The sequence below is a fragment of the Triturus cristatus genome, chromosome 9 (genome assembly GCF_964204655.1).
Source record: "Triturus cristatus chromosome 9, aTriCri1.1, whole genome shotgun sequence".
NCBI lineage: Eukaryota > Metazoa > Chordata > Amphibia > Caudata > Salamandridae > Triturus > Triturus cristatus.
Window position 1 is genome coordinate 194,879,660 of NC_140592.1, and position 24,738 is coordinate 194,904,397.

Consider the following 24,738-nt stretch of genomic DNA (forward strand, 5'->3'; position numbering starts at 1 on the left):
AAATGTAAAGACGAATGATGATACTAAAGTTACTGTATTATCCTGGTCCAAATGAGGAGTTGCATCATTCTCGTCATTCTTCTTGGTCCTCCCTTCCATGGACACTCCGCACATCAATCTTGGGTATCACTGCCTGCCTGATGCGTATTGGTAAGGTACGTGTGAGTCGTTTCTCCCACTGTAGCACAGGGTAAAGGGCCGGCCGGCCTGTAAGTGTAGATGGAAAAACAAACGGGGTATTGAAAAATTACAGCCTTTACAACAATAAACTCAATTACAGTGGAGTGCAAGACAACACTCTGGAGAGAACACTTTCAGACTGAGGCAGCTTGGATAGGCTACATAGTGTGTCTACTCTACAGCAAGCATTAAGGTACAACAACAACGGGACAGGATTCAGGAGCCAGCACAGCCACAGAACAGGAGAACCGCGGCACAGGCCAGGCACCCTACCCCTTACTTACATTTTGACCGAGCCAGAGAAATGTCAAATGCACTGTAGCAACCTAGAATTTTCCCAATGAAGTGACTAAATCAATGCGCCACTGTCCGTCATACCACTACACTCTACTCCAGTCCACACCACTACAAGGACATCTAGCCTAGGTCTGCTGTGGTTCTTGTTCAAACTTTTTACCTTTTATGTCAGCCCATGAAAAGCCTGATGCGTATTGGTAAGGTACGTGTGAGTCGTTTCTCCCACTGTAGCACAGGGTAAAGGCCGGCCTGTAAGTGTAGATGGAAAAACAAACGGGGTATTGAAAAATTACAGCCTTTACAACAATAAACTCAATTACAGTGGAGTGCAAGACAACACTCTGGAGAGAACACTTTCAGACTGAGGCAGCTTGGATAGGCTACATAGTGTGTCTACTCTACAGCAAGCATTAAGGTACAACAACAACGGGACAGGATTCAGGAGCCAGCACAGCCACAGAACAGGAGAACCGCGGCACAGGCCAGGCACCCTACCCCTTACTTACATTTTGACCGAGCCAGAGAAATGTCAAATGCACTGCAGCAACCTAGAATTTTCCCAATGAAGTGACTAAATCAATGCGCCACTGTCCGTCATACCACTACACTCTACTCCAGTCCACACCACTACAAGGACATCTAGCCTAGGTCTGCTGTGGTTCTTGTTCAAACTTTTTACCTGTTATTCCATAAATTTTCTCCAATCCAACTGACTGTGTGCAAAGATAGTATGCTCAGCATCCTCAATGATGGTGACCGTGTGTTACGTATTCTCCAACACCAACTCAGTCTGTAGTGACTGATTACGTTTATAATATATTCCATATTACCAAATTGCAACGGATATTGGCCGGCACCCGCAGTGGTAGGAGTACAATGTGGTCATTATTAAACAACAAGGAAACATTAACTGTCACCACACCTGAGTCACTTGTACTTTGTCGATAAACTAGTATAGTTCTACTTCATGGCATGCACAATTCTTCGTAGTCAGCCAGCATCCAATGCAATGCATGCCACCATCCTTCACAGTAATCACTCATTACCTGTCTTGGTGTTCTCTTTGGCTGTCTGATCTGATGCCTGCCTAGCCTTCTGCCAGTCAGTGATGAGTTTCTTTCGGATTGGAAACAAAATGGAATATAGGTGGAGTCACGTTTCACTTCTTATGGAGGGACTGTTAGAGGCAACATGTATTGTACTATTCTCCATCTCCATCCAATGTCTGACTTGCTTGAAATGTACTTAGGGAGAGTAAGGAACATGGAGCAGGACCCTGAGGAGTGGAGTGGACAGTTATGCACAGACGTGCAACTCCAATAGGGAAATAAAAAAAGGAGACTGTTGATGGCTTTGTTGTGAATGTAGATTTTGAACCAGAAAAACAGATACACACAGTCACACACAAATAAAGGAAGGGAGAACAATTTGAAAGCCTAGTTGTCAGGGAAGAGGAGCTCGTCCTCAAACTCTGGTGGTTCGGACAGCAGTACGTCTAACAATCCACTACTTATGTCATCAAAGTCACTCTCCTCTTCCTCCTGTGATTCACGTATTTTGTACTCTGGTGGTATAAAGTGTTGATTCATTTTGATCATGGTTAACCTCTCAACACTTTTGGGCGAGAGACTGGTCCTTTTGACAGTAACAATGGCACCAGCAGCACTGAAAACACGCTCTGAAGAGACACTTGCAACAGGGCAAGCCACATACTTTATCGCCAGCCTGCTGAGCACTGGCCATTGGCTTCTTTTCCCATACCAATACACCAATGGGCTTTGCTCCATGTAGACCTCTGTTGTGTCATCTAGATAGGCCTGAACCATCCGCTCAATGTTCAGGGGTGCTCCGATTTCCTGGGCCTCTTTTGCCTTTGCATCAGTCATTGATGTGCAATACCCTTTCCGTAGAAACCAATCACCTGCCGTTTTTGTACATGTGCCTGATGTTCCTGTTGGTGCTGTTGATGTTATTGCTGCTGGCAGTGTTGACTGCTGGGAGGCAAACGCACTGCTCTTGGCTTCTGAAGTAGAACTTCGTTCTGGGTGCCCTGCAGTACTTTTTCTGCCCTGGAGGGGCGGGCCTTTAATGAAGATCCTTTCGTTTTCAAACTCAGTGGCTTCCTCAGCTATCAAAGTTTTGTACTGGGCAACATTCACTTCTGAAAAAGGAATGACTTCATTACTGCGCAGCAATAATTTGTAACGTGGATCCAAAATTGAGGCAGTAATGTAATGTGGATCTGACAGAATGTTATTTTGAATCCTTGTATTGTGAGATAAGCGAGCGGATAAGGTGTCTGCCAAAGAATGTGCGTCTACTTTGTCATCCACATCTGCGTACATTTCTGCCACCTCCTTCAGCTGTTGCTCTAGCATGTACAACAATGGGATAGCTTGGCCCATAGTACAGTCCTCCCGGCTCACTTCACGGGTGAAGACCTCAAAAGGAAGTAGCATCTCTGTCAGGCTTTTGACAAGGTCCCATTGGGCCATCTCAACTCTCATGCCTTTCACTGTAGGATCCCCTGACCTTTTCATGACATAAGCATTAAGTGGTATGTACTGCTCAAACAGACGCTCAAGCATGTAATACGTTGAGTTCCAACGTGTTGGCACCTCTTGGATGAGTGCTTTGACTGGCATTTTATGCTCACGTTGAATCACCCTCAGCTCCTTCCGGGCTTTAAAAGAATGGTTGAAATGTGTGCATATTCTTCTGCAGGTGGTCAGTAAGCTGCTGACTTTGCTTTCATTTTTCAGAAAGTCTTGCACAACAATGTTAATGCAGTGTGCCAAACATGGCACCCTGAAATACCCACCATCTTTCATGGCCCGAACTACATTACTGCCATTGTCCGTGGCAACAAAACCAATGGTAAGACCTCTTGGTCGCAGCCACTCAAACACCTTGCTGTTAAACTCATCCAAAATGTTAGCAGCAGTATGAGATTTCTCCATTGCAAACATGGCTACAGTTGCATGTTTGCGAGTGTCTTTAAAACTCTCAGCGGTGTCAACAACGCCGTCAGATATCTTATCTTTAACACCCGAAAAAGAGACCCAGTGTGCAGTGATGCACATGTAATCAGTGGCTTGGCAACTGGTCCACATGTCTGTTGTCAGGTGTATACTCTGAACAGCACTCTGTTTTAAGGCTTTTCCAAGCAATTCCAGCACGTCGTGATGTAGTGCTGGAACAGCAACTCTTGCAAAATAGTAGCGGCTGGGAACTTTCCATTTTGGGCAGATGGTGGTCACAAACTCAAGAAAACCCACCCCTTCAACAAAAGAAAAAGGGAGAAGGTCCAGTGCTAACATTTTTGCCAGCTTAGCATTGTACAAACGTGCTATTGGGTGATTGCGTTCGTACTGCCCCTCCGGCCTACTAAACATGCTAAGAATGGTAGGCTGCATGGTATTCCTTCCTGTGGTCGACTTCGCACTTTTTGGCCCAGCAGTACTCCTTGGTGTCTCAGGCTGGCTCTTACTCTTGTGCCAATGAGATGTGGCTGAGGATGTGGGCGTTACCACTGCAGTGCTGGGGACAGGGCTACTTTGTCTACCACTAGCACAGAGAATGTCTCCCTCTTCTTCCTGTTCCACCGTGAGCGGACTTTCTACTCGTTTATGCCCAACAGCAATGGTTCCAGTTTTGATGAGCCTAAGGTGCTCCTCCCACTGGATTGCGTGGTGTTTTTTCAGATGGGTCATTTGGCCTCCGGTACCATAGTTTGTACCAAGCTTTCCACGGCTAACAGAGGAATGACAAACGGAGCATACAGCAATGTTCTCCTCCTTTGGGCTAACCGTAAAGTAGTCCCACACTGGGGAGCTTAAATTTTGTCTCCTGCTGGAGGTGCCACTCCCACTTCCAATGCCGGATGAACTGGAGGGTGTGTGTTGAATTTGACTCTGTGCAGGACCACTACCTACTTCTGCTGAGGTGGTGCTTGTTGTGCTGGATGTAGGACGCTGCCGGCCCTTTGCTAATGTAAATATGGAAGCTGGAGGTCGTGTTGGTGTTACCTGTGTTGGAGGTATGCGTGCTACATCCCTCGCATCCATTTTGGATAATGTAAAAATGTTGCTCTCCATCTCCTCAGGCCCGGGAGTGATGTTTGTGATGACTGGCTCATCATCATCATCATCATCAACCTGCTCTTCTACATCAACATCCATAAGTGTAAGGCTTTCTGGAACCTTCCTTTTGCCATGCCTGCTCTTGTGATGTGTTTCCCTCTCAGACTCAGTTTGTGGCTTCCAAGTGACATCTAGATCATCAGAAGGGGGGCTTGGTGAAGAACTTGATGTACTAACCCTCCTTTTCCTTGCTGGGGATTTAAAAGCCAATGCAACTTCTAAAGGAGTGGCTTCCTCTTCTTCCTCTGCATGAGGCTCAATTTCCTGAACTGCCCCTACTTCAGGAGGAACAGCTACTATTGCGGGCGGTAGCTGCGGCTGTTGACCACTTATCTGCTGTGTTGATGATGTTCCCTCCTGCGTGGATTGTGTACTACTTTGAGATAGCGATAAGTTTAGTTCAGGCTCATCATCACTGCTTTCTACCATAAGGCTGGCTACCTCTTCCACACTCATCTGCTTGGGCATGGGTTGGTGGGTTGGGCCCACTGATGTGGAGGTGCTGCCCCCAGCTTGCCCCCCCGACACCGCTGCTGCAGGCCTCATTTTTGGTGAACCAAAAAAGGTTTTGGGAGGCACACCAGACTTAAGTGACACTTCCTTCTTCTTCTGTTCCTTCTTCTCCATGGCAACTTTCTTGGTACCGGAGGACCTGCTACCTGCTTTCTTTGGGGGCATCTTCAACAGATGTCAAAACAGCACTCAGTTGCACAAGTTGCAGAGATGCCTGGTCAGGTCACTGACACGTCACGTTGTGTACACTACAGCAGCAGGACGTCGGTCTGGCACCACAACAGTGGATGATGATGACACACCTCTGTCTTTTGTGCACCTAAAAGCAAAAAGCCAGAAGAACATCAGTCAAAAGATCCATAATATAATATATAATTTATTAGTGTCTCGTGGGTGGTCATCACAATTATTAAATTTCATGCAGTCAGTGAACAACATCAACAGTATAGCCAGCCATTAAGAGACTGACAAGGCCAGGGATCCTTTTGTATTTGTACTGTGTAGTGTACACTTAGGAAGAAGAATAGCAAGGGAAAAAAACCCGCCGTGATGATTGCTGAGTTGTACCCCTGGGCCTACTGTACGACTAGGCCACAAGTTTGGACGCCTATGGCAAAGGCACAATGCATGCCTTCCTAAAATGGCCGCCACACACATGCCCAGCCCCCCCACCACAATAACACACAAAAAGTGATTGGAAAGGACAGGAAGAGGAAGTTGTAGTGTCTGTGGAACTTAATCCCTCTCATAAAAATGTTTTCCAGACAAATAACAGCTTCTCCCTGCTCCAAACCTACAGCTCAATGACAGCCTGAGGAGTTTTTTGTGCAGAAATGCACAAAAAAGCGTTTTCGAGAAGGGTCTATGTTGCTCGCGAGATATTGTTTGCCAGATTGCAAAAGCTGCGTGTTCGGGATCGCGAACTGTACAAAAAGGCTTTCTCGCGTGCGCGAACACGCATATTGCGAGCGCAAAAATGACGAAAACTGTAAGTCCGCGTTGTCGCGCTGTGCAGAGTTACCGAAAGTTCGCGAGCTGAATCCCTTGCCTTACATGCAGGCCAAAATAGCCCAATTTGTTTAGCACACACCCAAAAAATGCTATTGCACCCCAAACACACCTTTTGCAACAAAATCCAAAGCCATCCATGGAGTAAAGGAAAATCACCAGACAACACCAACTGTACATGTAAAATCACGCACCACAGCTTGGAGGCTGACTACCTCTGGGCCTAGTGGAAGACTACTAGGCCACAAGCTTGGAACCGGATGGCAAAAGCAAGCACACTGCTTGGATGGCTTCACAAAATGGCCGCCACACACCCACAACAACCACAAGAAATGGGAGACAGTCAATGGACGCCTATGGCAAAGGCACAATGCATGCCTTCCTAAAATGGCCGTTCGCGAGCTGAATCCATTGCCTTACATGCAGGCCAAAATAGCCCAATTTGTTTAGCACACACCCAAAAAATTCTATTGCACCCCAAACACACCTTTTGCAATGAAATCCAAAGCCATCCATGGAGTAAAGGAAAATCACCAGACAACACCAACTGTACATGTAAAATCACGCACCACAGCTTGGAGGCTGACTACCTCTGGGCCTAGTGGAAGACTACTAGGCCACAAGCTTGGAACCGGATGGCAAAAGCAAGCACACTGCTTGGATGGCTTCACAAAATGGCCGCCACACACCCACAACAACCACAAGAAATGGGAGACAGTCAATGGACGCCTATGGCAAAGGCACAATGCATGCCTTCCTAAAATGGCCGCCACACACATGCCCAGCCCCCCCACCACAATAACACACAAAAAGTGATTGGAAAGGACAGGAAGAGGAAGTTGTAGTGTCTGTGGAACTTAATCCCTCTCATAAAAATGTTTTCCAGACAAATAACAGCTTCTCCCTGCTCCAAACCTACAGCTCAATGACAGCCTGAGGAGTTTTTTGTGCAGAAATGCACAAAAAAGCGTTTTCGAGAAGGGTCTATGTTGCTCGCGAGATATTGTTTGCCAGATTGCAAAAGCTGCGTGTTCGGGATCGCGAACTGTACAAAAAGGCTTTCTCGCGTGCGCGAACACGCATATTGCGAGCGCAAAAATGACGAAAACTGTAAGTCCGCGATGTCGCGCTGTGCAGAGTTACCGAAAGTTCGCGAGCTGAATCCCTTGCCTTACATGCAGGCCAAAATAGCCCAATTTGTTTAGCACACACCCAAAAAATGCTATTGCACCCCAAACACACCTTTTGCAACAAAATCCAAAGCCATCCATGGAGTAAAGGAAAATCACCAGACAACACCAACTGTACATGTAAAATCACGCACCACAGCTTGGAGGCTGACTACCTCTGGGCCTAGTGGAAGACTACTAGGCCACAAGCTTGGAACCGGATGGCAAAAGCAAGCACACTGCTTGGATGGCTTCACAAAATGGCCGCCACACACCCACAACAACCACAAGAAATGGGAGACAGTCAATGGACGCCTATGGCAAAGGCACAATGCATGCCTTCCTAAAATGGCCGTTCGCGAGCTGAATCCCTTGCCTTACATGCAGGCCAAAATAGCCCAATTTGTTTAGCACACACCCAAAAAATGCTATTGCACCCCAAACACACCTTTTGCAACAAAATCCAAAGCCATCCATGGAGTAAAGGAAAATCACCAGACAACACCAACTGTACATGTAAAATCACGCACCACAGCTTGGAGGCTGACTACCTCTGGGCCTAGTGGAAGACTACTAGGCCACAAGCTTGGAACCGGATGGCAAAAGCAAGCACACTGCTTGGATGGCTTCACAAAATGGCCGCCACACACCCACAACAACCACAAGAAATGGGAGACAGTCAATGGACGCCTATGGCAAAGGCACAATGCATGCCTTCCTAAAATGGCCGTTCGCGAGCTGAATCCCTTGCCTTACATGCAGGCCAAAATAGCCCAATTTGTTTAGCACACACCCAAAAAATGCTATTGCACCCCAAACACACCTTTTGCAACAAAATCCAAAGCCATCCATGGAGTAAAGGAAAATCACCAGACAACACCAACTGTACATGTAAAATCACGCACCACAGCTTGGAGGCTGACTACCTCTGGGCCTAGTGGAAGACTACTAGGCCACAAGCTTGGAACCGGATGGCAAAAGCAAGCACACTGCTTGGATGGCTTCACAAAATGGCCGCCACACACCCACAACAACCACAAGAAATGGGAGACAGTCAATGGACGCCTATGGCAAAGGCACAATGCATGCCTTCCTAAAATGGCCGCCACACACATGCTCAGCCCCCCCACCACAATAACACACAAAAAGTGATTGGAAAGGACAGGAAGAGGAAGTTGTAGTGTCTGTGGAACTTAATCCCTCTCATAAAAATGTTTTCCAGACAAATACCAGCTTCTCCCTGCTCCAAACCTACAGCTCAATGACAGCCTGAGGAGTTTTTTGTGCAGAAATGCACAAAAAAGCGTTTTCGAGAAGGGTCTATGTTGCTCGCGAGATATTGTTTGCCAGATTGCAAAAGCTGCGTGTTCGGGATCGCGAACTGTACAAAAAGGCTTTCTCGCGTGCGCGAACACGCATATTGCGAGCGCAAAAATGACGAAAACTGTAAGTCCGCGTTGTCGCGCTGTGCAGAGTTACCGAAAGTTCGCGAGCTGAATCCTTTGCCTTACATGCAGGCCAAAATAGCCCAATTTGTTTAGCACACACCCAAAAAATGCTATTGCACCCCAAACACACCTTTTGCAACAAAATCCAAAGCCATCCATGGAGTAAAGGAAAATCACCAGACAACACCAACTGTACATGTAAAATCACGCACCACAGCTTGGAGGCTGACTACCTCTGGGCCTAGTGGAAGACTACTAGGCCACAAGCTTGGAACCGGATGGCAAAAGCAAGCACACTGCTTGGATGGCTTCACAAAATGGCCGCCACACACCCACAACAACCACAAGAAATGGGAGACAGTCAATGGACGCCTATGGCAAAGGCACAATGCATGCCTTCCTAAAATGGCCGCCACACACATGCCCAGCCCCCCCACCACAATAACACACAAAAAGTGATTGGAAAGGACAGGAAGAGGAAGTTGTAGTGTCTGTGGAACTTAATCCCTCTCATAAAAATGTTTTCCAGACAAATAACAGCTTCTCCCTGCTCCAAACCTACAGCTCAATGACAGCCTGAGGAGTTTTTTGTGCAGAAATGCACAAAAAAGCGTTTTCGAGAAGGGTCTATGTTGCTCGCGAGATATTGTTTGCCAGATTGCAAAAGCTGCGTGTTCGGGATCGCGAACTGTACAAAAAGGCTTTCTCGCGTGCGCGAACACGCATATTGCGAGGGCAAAAATGACGAAAACTGTAAGTCCGCGTTGTCGCGCTGTGCAGAGTTACCGAAAGTTCGCGAGCTGAATCCCTTGCCTTACATGCAGGCCAAAATAGCCCAATTTGTTTAGCACACACCCAAAAAATGCTATTGCACCCCAAACACACCTTTTGCAACAAAATCCAAAGCCATCCATGGAGTAAAGGAAAATCACCAGACAACACCAACTGTACATGTAAAATCACGCACCACAGCTTGGAGGCTGACTACCTCTGGGCCTAGTGGAAGACTACTAGGCCACAAGCTTGGAACCGGATGGCAAAAGCAAGCACACTGCTTGGATGGCTTCACAAAATGGCCGCCACACACCCACAACAACCACAAGAAATGGGAGACAGTCAATGGACGCCTATGGCAAAGGCACAATGCATGCCTTCCTAAAATGGCCGTTCGCGAGCTGAATCCCTTGCCTTACATGCAGGCCAAAATAGCCCAATTTGTTTAGCACACACCCAAAAAATGCTATTGCACCCCAAACACACCTTTTGCAACAAAATCCAAAGCCATCCATGGAGTAAAGGAAAATCACCAGACAACACCAACTGTACATGTAAAATCACGCACCACAGCTTGGAGGCTGACTACCTCTGGGCCTAGTGGAAGACTACTAGGCCACAAGCTTGGAATCGGATGGCAAAAGCAAGCACACTGCTTGGATGGCTTCACAAAATGGCCGCCACACACCCACAACAACCACAAGAAATGGGAGACAGTCAATGGACGCCTAGGGCAAAGGCACAATGCATGCCTTCCTAAAATGGCCGTTCGTGAGCTGAATCCCTTGCCTTACATGCAGGCCAAAATAGCCCAATTTGTTTAGCACACACCCAAAAAATGCTATTGCACCCCAAACACACCTTTTGCAACAAAATCCAAAGCCATCCATGGAGTAAAGGAAAATCACCAGACAACACCAACTGTACATGTAAAATCACGCACCACAGCTTGGAGGCTGACTACCTCTGGGCCTAGTGGAAGACTACTAGGCCACAAGCTTGGAACCGGATGGCAAAAGCAAGCACACTGCTTGGATGGCTTCACAAAATGGCCGCCACACACCCACAACAACCACAAGAAATGGGAGACAGTCAATGGACGCCTATGGCAAAGGCACAATGCATGCCTTCCTAAAATGGCCGCCACACACATGCTCAGCCCCCCCACCACAATAACACACAAAAAGTGATTGGAAAGGACAGGAAGAGGAAGTTGTAGTGTCTGTGGAACTTAATCCCTCTCATAAAAATGTTTTCCAGACAAATAACAGCTTCTCCCTGCTCCAAACCTACAGCTCAATGACAGCCTGAGGAGTTTTTTGTGCAGAAATGCACAAAAAAGCGTTTTCGAGAAGGGTCTATGTTGCTCGCGAGATATTGTTTGCCAGATTGCAAAAGCTGCGTGTTCGGGATCGCGAACTGTACAAAAAGGCTTTCTCGCGTGCGCGAACACGCATATTGCGAGCGCAAAAATGACGAAAACTGTAAGTCCGCGTTGTCGCGCTGTGCAGAGTTACCGAAAGTTCGCGAGCTGAATCCCTTGCCTTACATGCAGGCCAAAATAGCCCAATTTGTTTAGCACACACCCAAAAAATGCTATTGCACCCCAAACACACCTTTTGCAACAAAATTCAAAGCCATCCATGGAGTAAAGGAAAATCACCAGACAACACCAACTGTACATGTAAAATCACGCACCACAGCTTGGAGGCTGACTACCTCTGGGCCTAGTGGAAGACTACTAGGCCACAAGCACACACATCCAACAAAGGTAAATCACACACACACACCAACAGTGAAATACACCACAGCCACGTTTAGCATTTCAATCCTATGCCATCCATGCCCTACATGATGTAGAAATTCTACAGACACCACAAAACATGGACCCATGGGTACCCTACTGGCTGAAATTGCAGAGAAAAACAACTAGGCCCATATTGAAAGTAGTACAGGCCACCCACCACAACAATAATTTTTAAAAACAATAAAAATCCCAGAAAAATGTAGGTACAAACAAGCCCCAATGAAACAAACACACCAATTCTCCAACTTACTTGTCGTAAATTAAATCTCAAATCAAAAATTCCTCAAATAAATCCAAAAAAATGGTATGATGCAGCAGACAGACACAAAAAGTGATCCTTCCAGCTCCAAATCCAAATGAAAGTGAACAACACATGCACAAAGCACGTGGGAGGAGCCTGCTGGACAGGAACAGGAAGTTGTAGTGTCAGGGGCACTTCCTTCCTCTTGAAAAAAAAGTGTTAAAAAAATTAAAGGACTCTTTCTTACACAAAGACTACAGCAAGATCACAATCTGAGGAGTTTTCTGAGCAAAATGATCATTTTAGAGAAGGTTTTATGAAGCTCGCGAGATATTCTTTGCCAGATTGCAGTTTTTCCATGTTCGGGATCGCGATCTTACCAAAACAGCCGCCGGAAGTCAGTTCGCGCGCACCAATGACGTGTTCGGGGTCGCACACTCTCGCGGGCTTGGGCAGCCATAGTACAAATCTCGTGGCGCTCGCAAACAGACAGAAAAGCAAGTTGGCGATCGCAGAATCAAGGTAAGACATTACCGCGCGCGCGAGAATGAATATTGAGCGCGCGAGGAAGCAAATTTACTACGCTACGCGCTAGATTGCGTAGCAATCTGCAACTTCGCGCTCTGCGCGAAGTTACCAAAACTTCGCAAGCTCCGCGAACGGAGCGTAGTTCAACGCCCAGGCTTAATTTTTATAGTGAGATCGCCGACAACAAATACAAGAAAAATGTGGTCTTTCACCTGAAATTACCTTAAACTTTGTGATTTGATCTTCAACATTTTTTGTAATCATGAGTTCTGCATTGTCTTCAACATTTTGTTCAATTAATGTGTCAGTTTCTACACTCTCTTGCTGAGGACCAAAGTAACAAATCTCAATATCATCACAAACCTTCATCACATCTGATACTGGCCCACGCAAAAGAGCACTGTTCAACTCATTTAACTTTAGTGCTGGACTTTTTGCATAATACAATCTTCTCACTTACTTCTGCATTTGAGTATGATGTACTGCCAACATCCTGAAATGGTGAAAAACCCTTTGACAAACTTTCCTAGAAAGACAAGCCAGAGAATGACCTTGCAAACCAGTATTTTTTCTCACTCTGCAAGGGTCTATTCCTTGCAACACCTTAATCTTTTGTTTAACACTTTTTTTACTATACGCTCGTAAGAAACTGCATAATTTATCAATAGATTCTTGTCGTACACTACAAATACTACTGCAATCCCAAGTGTACACAGGGTCTTTAGGACATCTCCCTAGAACTTCATCAGCTATCACTTCTTCTGCATTTCTTTCAACCATTTTCTCTTTGTCAATTGGACAACCATTTCTAACCTCATAACCTCGACCACTGGTGTCAACTGCATGCAATAAATTATTGCTCTGTAAATAACTCTCTTCATTAAAGAAAGGCTCTGAACTTGAACTGTGTTTCCATTCACCCAAAAAAAATCACAAAAATGTGTTCTGTTAATTACTCTTTTTCTCCTACTTTTGGCCTTCATTAAATGGATTGGTTTATCTAGTGATCGAATTCTGTTTAGTACTAAAATGAATAGTTTCCTTTTTACTTCAAAAGCCTTTTCAACAATGGTTTCAATATGCTTCTTCTTTTTATAAAATAGAGCTATCTTTTTATATTTCTTCACATCTGTCAGCAAATTATGTACTGCTCTCTTGTAAAATAATTGTTTGCCTATTTCTTTATACTGATTTTGTCTTCTTTTACCATACTTCGTCTCCTTTGACTGGCCATTTGCTTTTTTGCTTTTCCTATTATTTTAAATATTTTTTCTAGTTGAAGCATTCTCAGAGGTTTCAGCATTCTGTACATTCTGTCTGGTCCTACAAACATTTTTAATATATTGCTTTGTGATCTTACCAGAAGATTTTTTCTTTTTAGCCACATTATGTTGTTCATTCAATACTTGTGGTTGATTTTTCTTCAAGTAACTGTCCTTTTTCTGTTCTTTTCTTTTTCTTACTTTGTCCGGCATGATTTTTCTATTTTAATGGTAATAAACGGTATCTGTAAAAATTAATCACGAATAAATGTATATTAATATCTTTATAAATTATACTTTTCTATTACTATACAAACACATACTAGTTAAGAAATTATAGGCCTGAAGCACAAGTGTGACGGTGGTTAGACCACTACATGCATAGTGCATACTACTTTGAAGCAGTTCATGACCTAAAGCCTGCCTCACTGAAAGAGTACATGCTTACTGACTGAATGATTACAGTACTATAAGGAGAGACACTGGGTGAATTCACAGTTGTTTGAATTTTACTTTACTGAATAGATTACTCCATGGTACTGAAAGACTCACTATGGGTTTGCAACAGCAGTCACAGTGTGTTTGCTGGAGTGTATGCATAGTGACTGTGGAAATGTAGGCCTGAAGCACAAGTGTTTAATTGGTTAGACCACAACATGCATAGTGGATAGTTATTTCAAGCAGTCCTTGTGAAAAGGCATGCTTCACCGCATGAGTACCTGGGTACTGACTGAAACATTAGAGTAATGCAAGGAGAGTGCCTGAATGAACCTGTTAAGGGTTTGAGTTTTTGCGCAGTGAATAGATTAGTGCATGGTGCCAGATGAGTCACTGGAGGTGTGCAAGGGGAGTGTTTGGGTGTTTATTGGAGTTTATATATACTGACTGGTCAATTGAAGGTATGAAAGACAATTGTGTAGGTGGTTAGAGGCCTCTATGCATAGTGGATAAACATTTGAAGTACTCCATGTGCTAAGGCCGGGTTCACTGCACTACAAGGAGAGTATCTCGCTGAATTTATAATTGGTTGGGTTTTGGTGTACTTAATGGATTAGTACATGATGTTGAATGGGTCACTGGAGGAGTGTAAGGGGACTGACAGGGTGTTTGCGGGAACTGTATGAATACTGACTGGGGTATTGAAGGTCTGAAAGACAAGTGTATAGGTGGTTAGAGACCAGCATATATAGTGCATAGACGTTTGAAGCAGTGCATGTACTAAAGCTGGGTTCACTACATAAGTACCTCAGTACTGACTCAATCATTAGAGTACTTTAAGGAGAGTGCCTGGGTAAATTTATTACTGGTTGGGTTTTGGCGCAGTGAATGGATTATTACATAGTGCCGAATCGGTTACTGGAGAAGTGTAAATAGAGTGACAAGGTGTTTGCAGGAACTGTATGAATACCAACTGGGGTATTGAAGGTGTGAAAGACAAGTGTGTAGGTGGTTAGAGGCCTGCATGCATATTGGATAGGCATTTGAATCAATCCATGTGCTAAGGCCTTCCTCACTCCATTAGTACTTGTATACGAACTGAATGTTTAGAGTATTGCAAGGTGAGTGCCTGGGTGAATTTATAAGTGTTTGGGTTTGGCGCAGGTAATGGATTACTACATTGTGCTGAATGAGTCACTGAAGGAGTGTAAGGGGAGTGACAGGGTGTTTGCAGGAACTGTATGAATACTGTCTGTGGTATTGAAGGTGTGAAAGACAAGTGTGTAGGTGGTTAGAGGCCTGCATGCATAGTGGATAGATGTTTGAAACAGTCCATGGGCTAAGGCCTGGGTCACTGCATGACTAACTGAGTACTGACTGAATCATTACAGTACTGCAAGGAGAGTGCCTGGGTGAATATTTTTAAGTTTTTGGGTTTTGGTGCAGTGAATAAATTAGTACATGGTGCCGAATGAGTCACAGTAGGTGTGCAAGGGGAGTGACAGGGTGTTAATTGGAGTTTATAGATACTGACTGGGCAATTGAAGGTGTGAAAGACAATTGTGTAGCTGGTTAGAGGTCTGCATGCATAGTGAATAGACGTTTGAAGTACTCCATGTGCTAAGGCCAGGTTTACTACATAAGTACCTGTGTACTGACTGAATTATTAGAATACTACAAGGAGAGTGTCTCGCTGAATTTATAAGTGGTTGGGTTTTGGTGCACTCAATGGATTAGTACATGATGTTGAATGGGTCACTGGAGGAGTGTAAGGGGCTGACAGGGTGTTTGCAGGAACATTAATGAATACTTACTGGGGTATTGACGGTCTGAAAGACAAGTGCGTAGGTGGCTAGAGGCCTGCATACATAGTTCTTAGACATTTGATGCAGTGAATCTACTAAAGATGGGTTCACTGCATAAGTACCTCAGTACTGACTCAATCATTAGAGTACTTCAAAGAGAGTACCTGGGTAAATGTATTACTGGTTGGGTTTTGGCGCAGTAAATGGATTACTACATGGTGCTGAATGAGTCACTGAAGGAGTGTAAGGGGAGTGACAGGGTGTTTGCAGGAACTGTATGAATACTGTCTGGGGTATTGAAGGTGGGAAAGACAAGTGTGTAGGTGGTTAGAGGCCTGCATGCATAGTAGATAGACGATTGAAACAGTCCATGGGCTAAGGCCTGGGTCACTGCATGACTACCTGGGTACTGACTGAATCATTAGAGTACTGCAAGGAGAGTGCCTGGGTGAATCTTTTTAAGTTTTGGGATTTTGGCGCAGTGAATAGATTAGTACATAGTGTCGAATGCGTCACTGGAGGAGTGCAAGTAGAGTGACAGGGTGTTTATTGGAGTTTATAGATACTGACTGTCTGAATGATAATTGTGTAGGTGGTTAGAGGCCTCCATGCATAGTGGATATGCGTTTGAATCAATCCATGAGCTAAGGCCTGGCTCAGTGTATGAATGATTGGCTACTGACTAAATGATTAGAGTTTTTTAAGCACTTATATGTATGCAAAGACATAAAGTACCCAGCACCTTCTCTCTAAATGGTTCCTAAATGCATACAGACTCTCAGTGTGATTCTAGACAACAAACACTATCCCATGCATATTAACAAATCACATTTTCTTTTCCAGAATTGGTAAACAGAGTACACACAATCCACATATTGCACATAATTGTAGAACCCTGACTCTTTTACAAATACCTAACCAATGACTGGTTTCTTATTCTACCAAAGTATGAGAACAGGATAGGTTTTTTAACAGTTATGTGTCTGGAAACACATAAAATACCCAAATCCTTCTCTTAGTACAGTTTCTAAATGCACACAGACTCACAGTGTGATTCTAGAAAACGAACAATATCCCTTGGTTTTTACAAAAACACATTTACCATTCTTGAAGAGGTAATGTGAGTGCACACATTCCACATATTTTACTACTGCTAATTAGTGTATAAACCTGACTCATTTTACAAACACATAAACAATAAATGGCTTCTATTTCTACCAAAATGTAAGAACAGGATAGGTTTTTCAGCACTTATGTGTCTGCAAAAACATGAAACCCCCAAATGCTTGTCTCACATTAGTTCCCAAATGCACACAGACTCACAGTGTGATTCTAGACAAACAACACTATTCGTTCTATTTTACCAACACATTCACTAGTGTGGAAGGGCTGAAGTGACTGCAGAGATTCTACATATTTCCATAGTGCACACTACTATGAAAGCCTGACTGAAAGCATAAGCAATGACTGGCTTCTAATACAACTAAAACTTGACAACATGAAAGGTTTTTAAGCCATTATCTGTCAGCAAATACATGATATAACCAAATGCTTCTCTCACAATGGTTGCCCAAATGCACACAGACTCACAGTGTGATTCTAGACAAGCAACACTATCTCTCGGACTTTACCAAAACACATTCACTACTCTGGAAGGGGTAAGGGGACTGCACACAATCTACATATTTCAGTACTACACTTTAGTGTCAAAGCCTGACTCATTTTATGAATGCATAAGCAATAACTGGCTTCTAATGCTACTAAAACTTGACAACAGGACAGGTTTTAAAACAGTTATCTGTGAGCAAATACACGATGTTTCCAAATGCTTCTGTCACAATGCTTACCCAAATGCAGACAGACTCACAGTGTGATTCTAGACAAGCAACACTTTCCCCTGTACTTTACCAAAACACATTCACTACTCTGGAACAGGTAAAGTAACTGCACACATTCTACATATTTCAGTACTGCACTTTAGTGTCAAAGCTTGACTCATTTTTCGAATACATAAGCAATGACTAGCTTCTAATTCTACCAAAACTTGAGAACAGGAAAGGTTTTTAAGCAGCTATGTGTATGCAAAGATATAAAGTACCCAAATGCTTCTCTTACAGTGGTTCCCAAATGCACACAGACTCACAGTGTGATTCTAGACAAGCAACACTCTTCCTTGTACTTTACCAAGACACAATCACTAGTCTAGAAGGGGTAAGGTGACTGCACACATTCCACATATTTCTCTACTGCACACTACTGTGAAAGCCTGACTCATTTTGCAATTGCATAGGTAATGACTGGCCTCTAATGCTACTAAAACTTGACAACAAAACAGGTTTTAAAGCAGTTATCTGCCAGCAAATACATGATATTACCAAATGCTTTTCTCACAATAGTTGCCCAAAGGCACACAGGCTCACAGTGTGATTGCAGACAAACAACTATCCCTTGAACAAAATACATTTACTAGTCTGCAAGATGTAAGGTGATTGCACACATTACAGAAAATGTTCGACTACACATTAGTACCAAAATGTTTCTCTCAAAATGATATCTAAATGCACACAGACTCACTGTGTGATTCTAGACAAACAACAATATCCCTTGCACTGTACCAAAACACATTTAATAATCTAGAAGGAGTACTGCATTTTAGTGTAGAAACGTGACTCATTTTGCAAATACATAAACAATGACTGGTTTCTAATTCTACCAAAACATGAAAACAGCACAGTTATCTGTCTGCAAACACATGAAAAACACAAATGCTTATCACAGAAAGGTTTCTAAATGCACACACGCTTACAATAAGATTCTAGCCCAAAACAAGTACTCCCTGCACTTTAGCAGGAGAAACACATTAGTCTAATTAAAATCAAAATAGACCACATACATCCCCTCACAATTAAATAATTCACCTTTCAAGTTTCTTTGTAGATTAAGAAGTATGTCAGTCACACGCCAGATTTTCTTATACAGAATCTCTGCACTGTGCACCTGTCAGCAAAACCAAAGAATGACAAAGTTTCCTTCTCATTTTGCACACATATACATGTAAACAACAAATCACATTCCTTCCCACATTATTCAAAAGCTAACACACATTTCTATTGGTTAAACATTTCAACCCTTTCCAAATGACATAAATCTGAACCCTACCCCCAATCTGCCTTCTGCCTGTTTCCATAGAAACAGTTCATGGAACACTTAACTGAGCACACAGGTCACAAGTTCAGCACACAATGTTGCTAATCAAAACAGCAAGTGTGTGTGACTTTTCTACATATCAGCTTATCATATATAATGTTCCTTTCAATCAGTTTTTGTGAACCAATAAGAATCATGTGTTTAAAAAACAGAAACATGCACCCTAGTTTACAGTGTAGAAATTTGTCAAACAACCAATCATTTCCTTTCTTTTTTCAAAACTGCATGTTATCCACCATTTTAGAAAAATCTTACTTTTCAAACTGCCATTTCATTTACAGAGACCATCTGAGTGCATCCAGACCTCCCTTCAAGATGCTTAGAGTGTGGATTGTGGGACACAGCTATATTTTCTGGAGCCAAAGGTATGCAGAAAACAAAGGCATTCACAAAGACCTAGGTTTGCCAAATGCAGATATTAAATGGATTGGACAGAGAGGGTTAAAGTGGCACAAATTGATGCCATTGGTTAAATCCTTTTTACATCTCCAACACCCTGACCTCATAATTGTTCACTGTGGTGGCAATGACCTAGGCACTTTGACTGGGGTAGGTCTGGAAATGCTTATCAAGGACACCTTTGCAGAATTGATTTCACTTTTTCCCCAAACTGCCTTTGTCTATTCTAACATATGCCAAAGGCAGAAATGGAACTGGTCCAATCATTTTTGTCCACAGATTGAGAATGCTAGGAAACATGTGAATAAATCTGTTTCTGCTTTTCTCCGAGACTATAGAATGGGGTCCATTTACAATAACAATCTGCGTTTTCGCATGCAAGACATCTATAGGAGAGATGGTGTACACTTTACTGATGAAGGAAACAGAGTCTTCCTCAACAACTTTAGACTCTGTATAGGTACTTACTTATAAGTACCAAAAACTCTCAATGAACACAACAGCTCTTTTTAGAGCCACTCAAGAACAAAACACATAAGCTTGATGTTTATATCAAAACAATTTTTTTTTTTTTTGCTTGGAGTCGCGCACCCAACGCATTAGGAATCGCGCACCCTACGCGAGAGGAATCGTGCACCCAACGCGCTAGGATGCTCGACTCCTAATTTTACAGTTAAAAAAAAATAGCTTCTATCACTAATTTTCAATATCCCTGGGGACCCCATCCCCCGGGGCTTATAAAAAATGTTGGGGCCCCAACGCCCCCACGGTCCCGGCCAGCTCCCCACGTCCTTCGGGAGCCGGCACTGCTTTTCCACATGGGGAGCTGCTGACATGCAGCTCCCCGTGTGGAAAAGCAATATGGTTTGGATTTTGAAAGAGAGAGCAGGTTTCACTGCTCTCTCTTTCAAAATCTAAACAAAGTTTGCTATGGGAGGGCGGGAGACTCCCGCCCTCCCATAGCAAACAACAGTGTCCTGGGGGTGGGCACTCCAGGACACTGCACGAGCTGGCCCTGGGCGGTGGCAGTCCCCAGGGCCCTTGAGGGCTCCAGGAGAGGGGACACGCAGCCCCCCTCCCTCAAAAAATAAAGCCCCGGGGTAGCGGTTCCCGGGGCTGGGGGGACCCCCTGGGCCCCCCAATAAATGTTACGGTGTTTGCCCCTGGGATTTGGCCCCCCTGGGGGCTAAATATTAAGGAACCACGGAAGCCCGCCCTTCTGTTTTTTTTTTTTTTACGGCTGGATCCACCCACCCAGCGTGCATTTTGCCGTTGTAAAAATTAAATAAAAAGGGGTCCTGGGAGTCCTTCTGGGACCCCCTAAGCAGGTCTAGACGGTCAGAGTATTTCTACCCTTCTCCCTTTATATGTTTTACACACTTATTCCCCTTACTTCTTCAGCCTAGCTTCTACCGAGGCACAAAATGGCTGCCAACAGTTCCTGGTTTCGAATGTTGACAACCACTTGAAAGCCAATTAGCATTTAGCGCGCGATCGGGTGAGTGCGCGCACGGTGCGCAGAGGGTGCGCTCAGGGTGCGCATAGGGAGAAAACGTGACAAAGGAAAGTGACTGCGCCATAGGAAATTGGCCCCTTTAAAACATGTTTGGCCAAAAGCTTGCATTCCCCAAAAATACCACAAAGCTAAATACCACATGTAGATAGGAGCACTCAGTCAATCAAAACACAGCATGTACACCACATGTAGTGATCAGGCATCTGGACACACACATTGGCCCACACTAGCTCTCCATGAGGTCAAGAGCCATCTGTGTCCTTATCAAATGCCCAAACTTGTTAATTTATGACTGAGATGCTACCTCACGAGATGTATATAATGTCAGCCGAAACTTTGTACACAAGACTTTTATCAGATGCATTCTGTTTCACGACTCTCCAAGGCACTGCGTTTAATTAAACCAACTTGTTCCTGTTTTGCCAAACACCTCTTGTCTTTTCATATCTTTAAGGTACATGCATATCCATGCAACAAAAGACTTGAGCCTGATTTAGATTTGGCAGACAAGTTACTCTGTCAGAACAGTGATGGATATCCAGTCCGCAGAAATATAAATCCCATAGGATATTGTCGGATTTATATTTGGAAAACGGGACATCTGTTACCGTTGCAGCAGAGTAACCCTCCCGCCAAAATCTTAATCAGACGCTAGATAAGGGGGATATGACCGTACAAAAGCATCAAAATCCCTTCTTCACAACCATAGCAGGTCTCTTAAAAAATCCTCTTCAGTCCCTGAAAATATGTTTCATGAAATCATATTTTAATATTGCAATGTTTCCTTAAATTATAAAGAAAATAATTGCAGCAGAGTCATAATACTAAATCCGGCAAAGGTTAATTACCATTCCTAATAAAGCCAGTATTTTGAACTAGACTGACTATCTAAAGAGAGATTATAAAACTGTTGGCTGTAAAATATGATTACAAATTTCATGAGTTCTACTTCAGATTCAGCAGTGACATTCAGCTTTATGCAGTAAGTAAATCTAAATTGAATGTAATTTTAATTAATAAGTGATGTTTGGATCATGACTTCTGAGTGATTTAGCTAATTACCAACATTTACTGTATTAAGAAGCTTGAATTGCAATGAGAGAATTCTGCAGTTAAAGATAAATGTGTATTTAGACTGGCAAAAGTAGGCCACTGTCCTGAAAGAACATTTTCCAACAGTTAAAATGCATTTTCTATTTTAGACTATGGGGATTTTTCTGTGGTCCTCATCACGAACTCTCACAAATCTTCCTTTTTCCGGTGATTACATCGGAAAAACACTTAAAAGCTTTGAATGAAATGCATTTGCTATTTAAATGTGAACAGTAAATGGAAAGCGAGAATGTAATGATAGGCACAAAAACGCATCACAAACAGCACATCTCATCTTTTATTAATATTTATTAATATTGAAAGCCTCTGGAATTTGCCGAAAAAAACAATGGAGTTTCATTGAAGAAATGGAAGCTTCACAAATAGATTTGTAAAAGCATCAGTAAAATTATTGCTGGTGTTTTCAAAAAGTGTGGCAAGGATCAGGATTAGGGTTGTGTGAATTTGTGAAAGCACATAAAATGCAAATTCATGATTTTCTTTTAAGCGTGCGAAGCTCTTAAGATGTTGGGGAGTAGGGGACAATTCCCTTTTCCCTTTCACTCTTTGGAGCTTCTTCCTTGCTCCTCAACAGGACAATGCAGGCCAGTGGATCAATTGGCTGTGAAGTTGCTGAGATCCATGAAAAATAGGACTAGTGAGATTAAGATAAAACAAGGTTTATTCCCAGAGAAACAGAAACTCAATCCACTCCTGTCTCCAGCCTGCCATTCAACTCCCTTCATTTGAAAGATAACATTTTACACTCCGACAGGTAGGCAGGTACCTGGAATGGAATACAGATTCATATGTAAACATTAACTAATACCATGACACCAAAAGATTAAACAGATAATATATAAATAAACATATACACCGAATATCTCACATCTTTCCCCTCAAAAGCAACAACCTAACAATACGAAATACTAACCAGTTCCCCATAAAAGCAGAAAGCAATTAATCCTTTACAGATAACCTGTGAAAGTTCCATATTTTACCATCCTCCAACTTTGTAGCACCTTTAAACAATTTTATTTTATTTTTTGGTAATCTAGCTCTAACTACATCACCTACCTTAACTTTAACATCTTTAACTGCCTTGCGCATATCAAAATTAATTTTCCTCTAGTCGCATCCAAGCAGTTCCCTGAATCTAGCTGCCTCTATCACCTTTTTACTAATGTCACTTTCACCATTAAACCCCCGAACCCAAGAAGGACACATTTCGGTGTTCACCTTGCATTTGTGAAACATTTCAAAAGGACTGCAAACTGTAGTGGAATTAGGGGTAAACCTGCACTCCAAACCCCTGTCTACAATTCCCACAACCCAATCCTCACCACGGGACTTGGAAATCTGTATAGAGTCTTTCAAGGTGCGGTTATTTTTCTTGATCATGCCATTTGTTTCTGTGTGATACAATTAGCGTTTCTAGTGAGAAAATACCTGTTGCTTTGAAAATGACTCCACATCAGACGAGGTGAACTGCACACCATTATCTGTGAGAATTTAGCTGGGAAAACCTTCTTTATTGAAAACCTCCTTAAGAAATTTGAAAACCGAATGGATGGAAGTGTCATGACCAACCTTCACCACAGGCCACCTGTACAGCATGAGCATAAGAGCAATAATTAACATACCTGTTTTCACCTCCTTTACAGTCATTGGGATCAATAGTACCCATATAAATGTCTTCCCATACAGCATCAGGGATCTTCTTACACACTAAAGGAGCAGTTCTACCTTTCTGACTCTTGTCACAAAGTTGACAATCACAACAATCCGTCGCCAATCTTTCAGCCTGCATATCCATCCCTTTGAACTGTTTCTCAGTCTTGCAAATACCTTGATGCCCCTCATGAGCCATTTCTAGCAATGTAGGTCTCAGACCAACTGGAACCCCCAAATGGTTTCCCCTCAAAACAAGATAATTACTCAGTGATAACTCATTATTTAATACCTTGAAAATTGCCAAATCCCCTTTCGGCCAAACTAGAGCACCCCGCACAAATGTCCACATATTCACCAATACCTCATCTTTCATAATTTCCTCTAACCACTCGCTTTTTGAAATGCACCCTCCAGGGATGGCACAGACCTTTGATTTCCTTATCCTTTCACCAATGGTCTTCTACATCATCATCATCATCATCTCTTGAGGTCTTGCCCATAAACGGGATGGGCAGTCAGCCATCTTGTTTTCAACACCTGGAATATATTCAACTTTAAAAATGAAATCCAGCAGACCCACCATCCACTTTGTAATACAAGTGGAAATGCAATCCAGCCCTTTCTTTTGGAAAACCTCCTGCAGGGGATTGTGATCTGTCCTCACAACACATTCAGTTCCAGTTAAAAAATGTGTAAACCTTTTCACATTCAAGACAGTGCTAATGCCTCTTTCTCAATAGTTGAATAATTAACCTCTGCACCTTCAAGTGACCTTCACACAAATGCAATGGTGACCAAATTCGAACACAACACCTTACCCTATTCCTCTGGCATCTGTGAGAAGATAACATGGATGGCCTGGTATAAAACCTTTTAAATGCTGGGCTCCACATAAACTCTCCTTAAAATCTGCAAGTTCCTTTTGACACTACTACATCCACTCAAATTAAATCCCTTCTTAAGAAATTTTCTGATTGCAAAAGTGGGCCTTGCAAAATTCTCCACAAATCTACTATAAAACCTGGACATGTCTAGGAAATTCTGCAACACTTTCCTCTCAGTGGAGCAAGTTTTGAGATGGCCTTACTCTTAATCAAACTTTCTTTGGGTCCTACACCATGAACAGATATGACATGACCTAAGTAATTGATTTCCTGAAGACAAAATTTGTATCTACTCAACTTAAGCGCGATTCCTTTGTTGCTGAAAATAATCAACACATCCTTGACCTTGCTCAC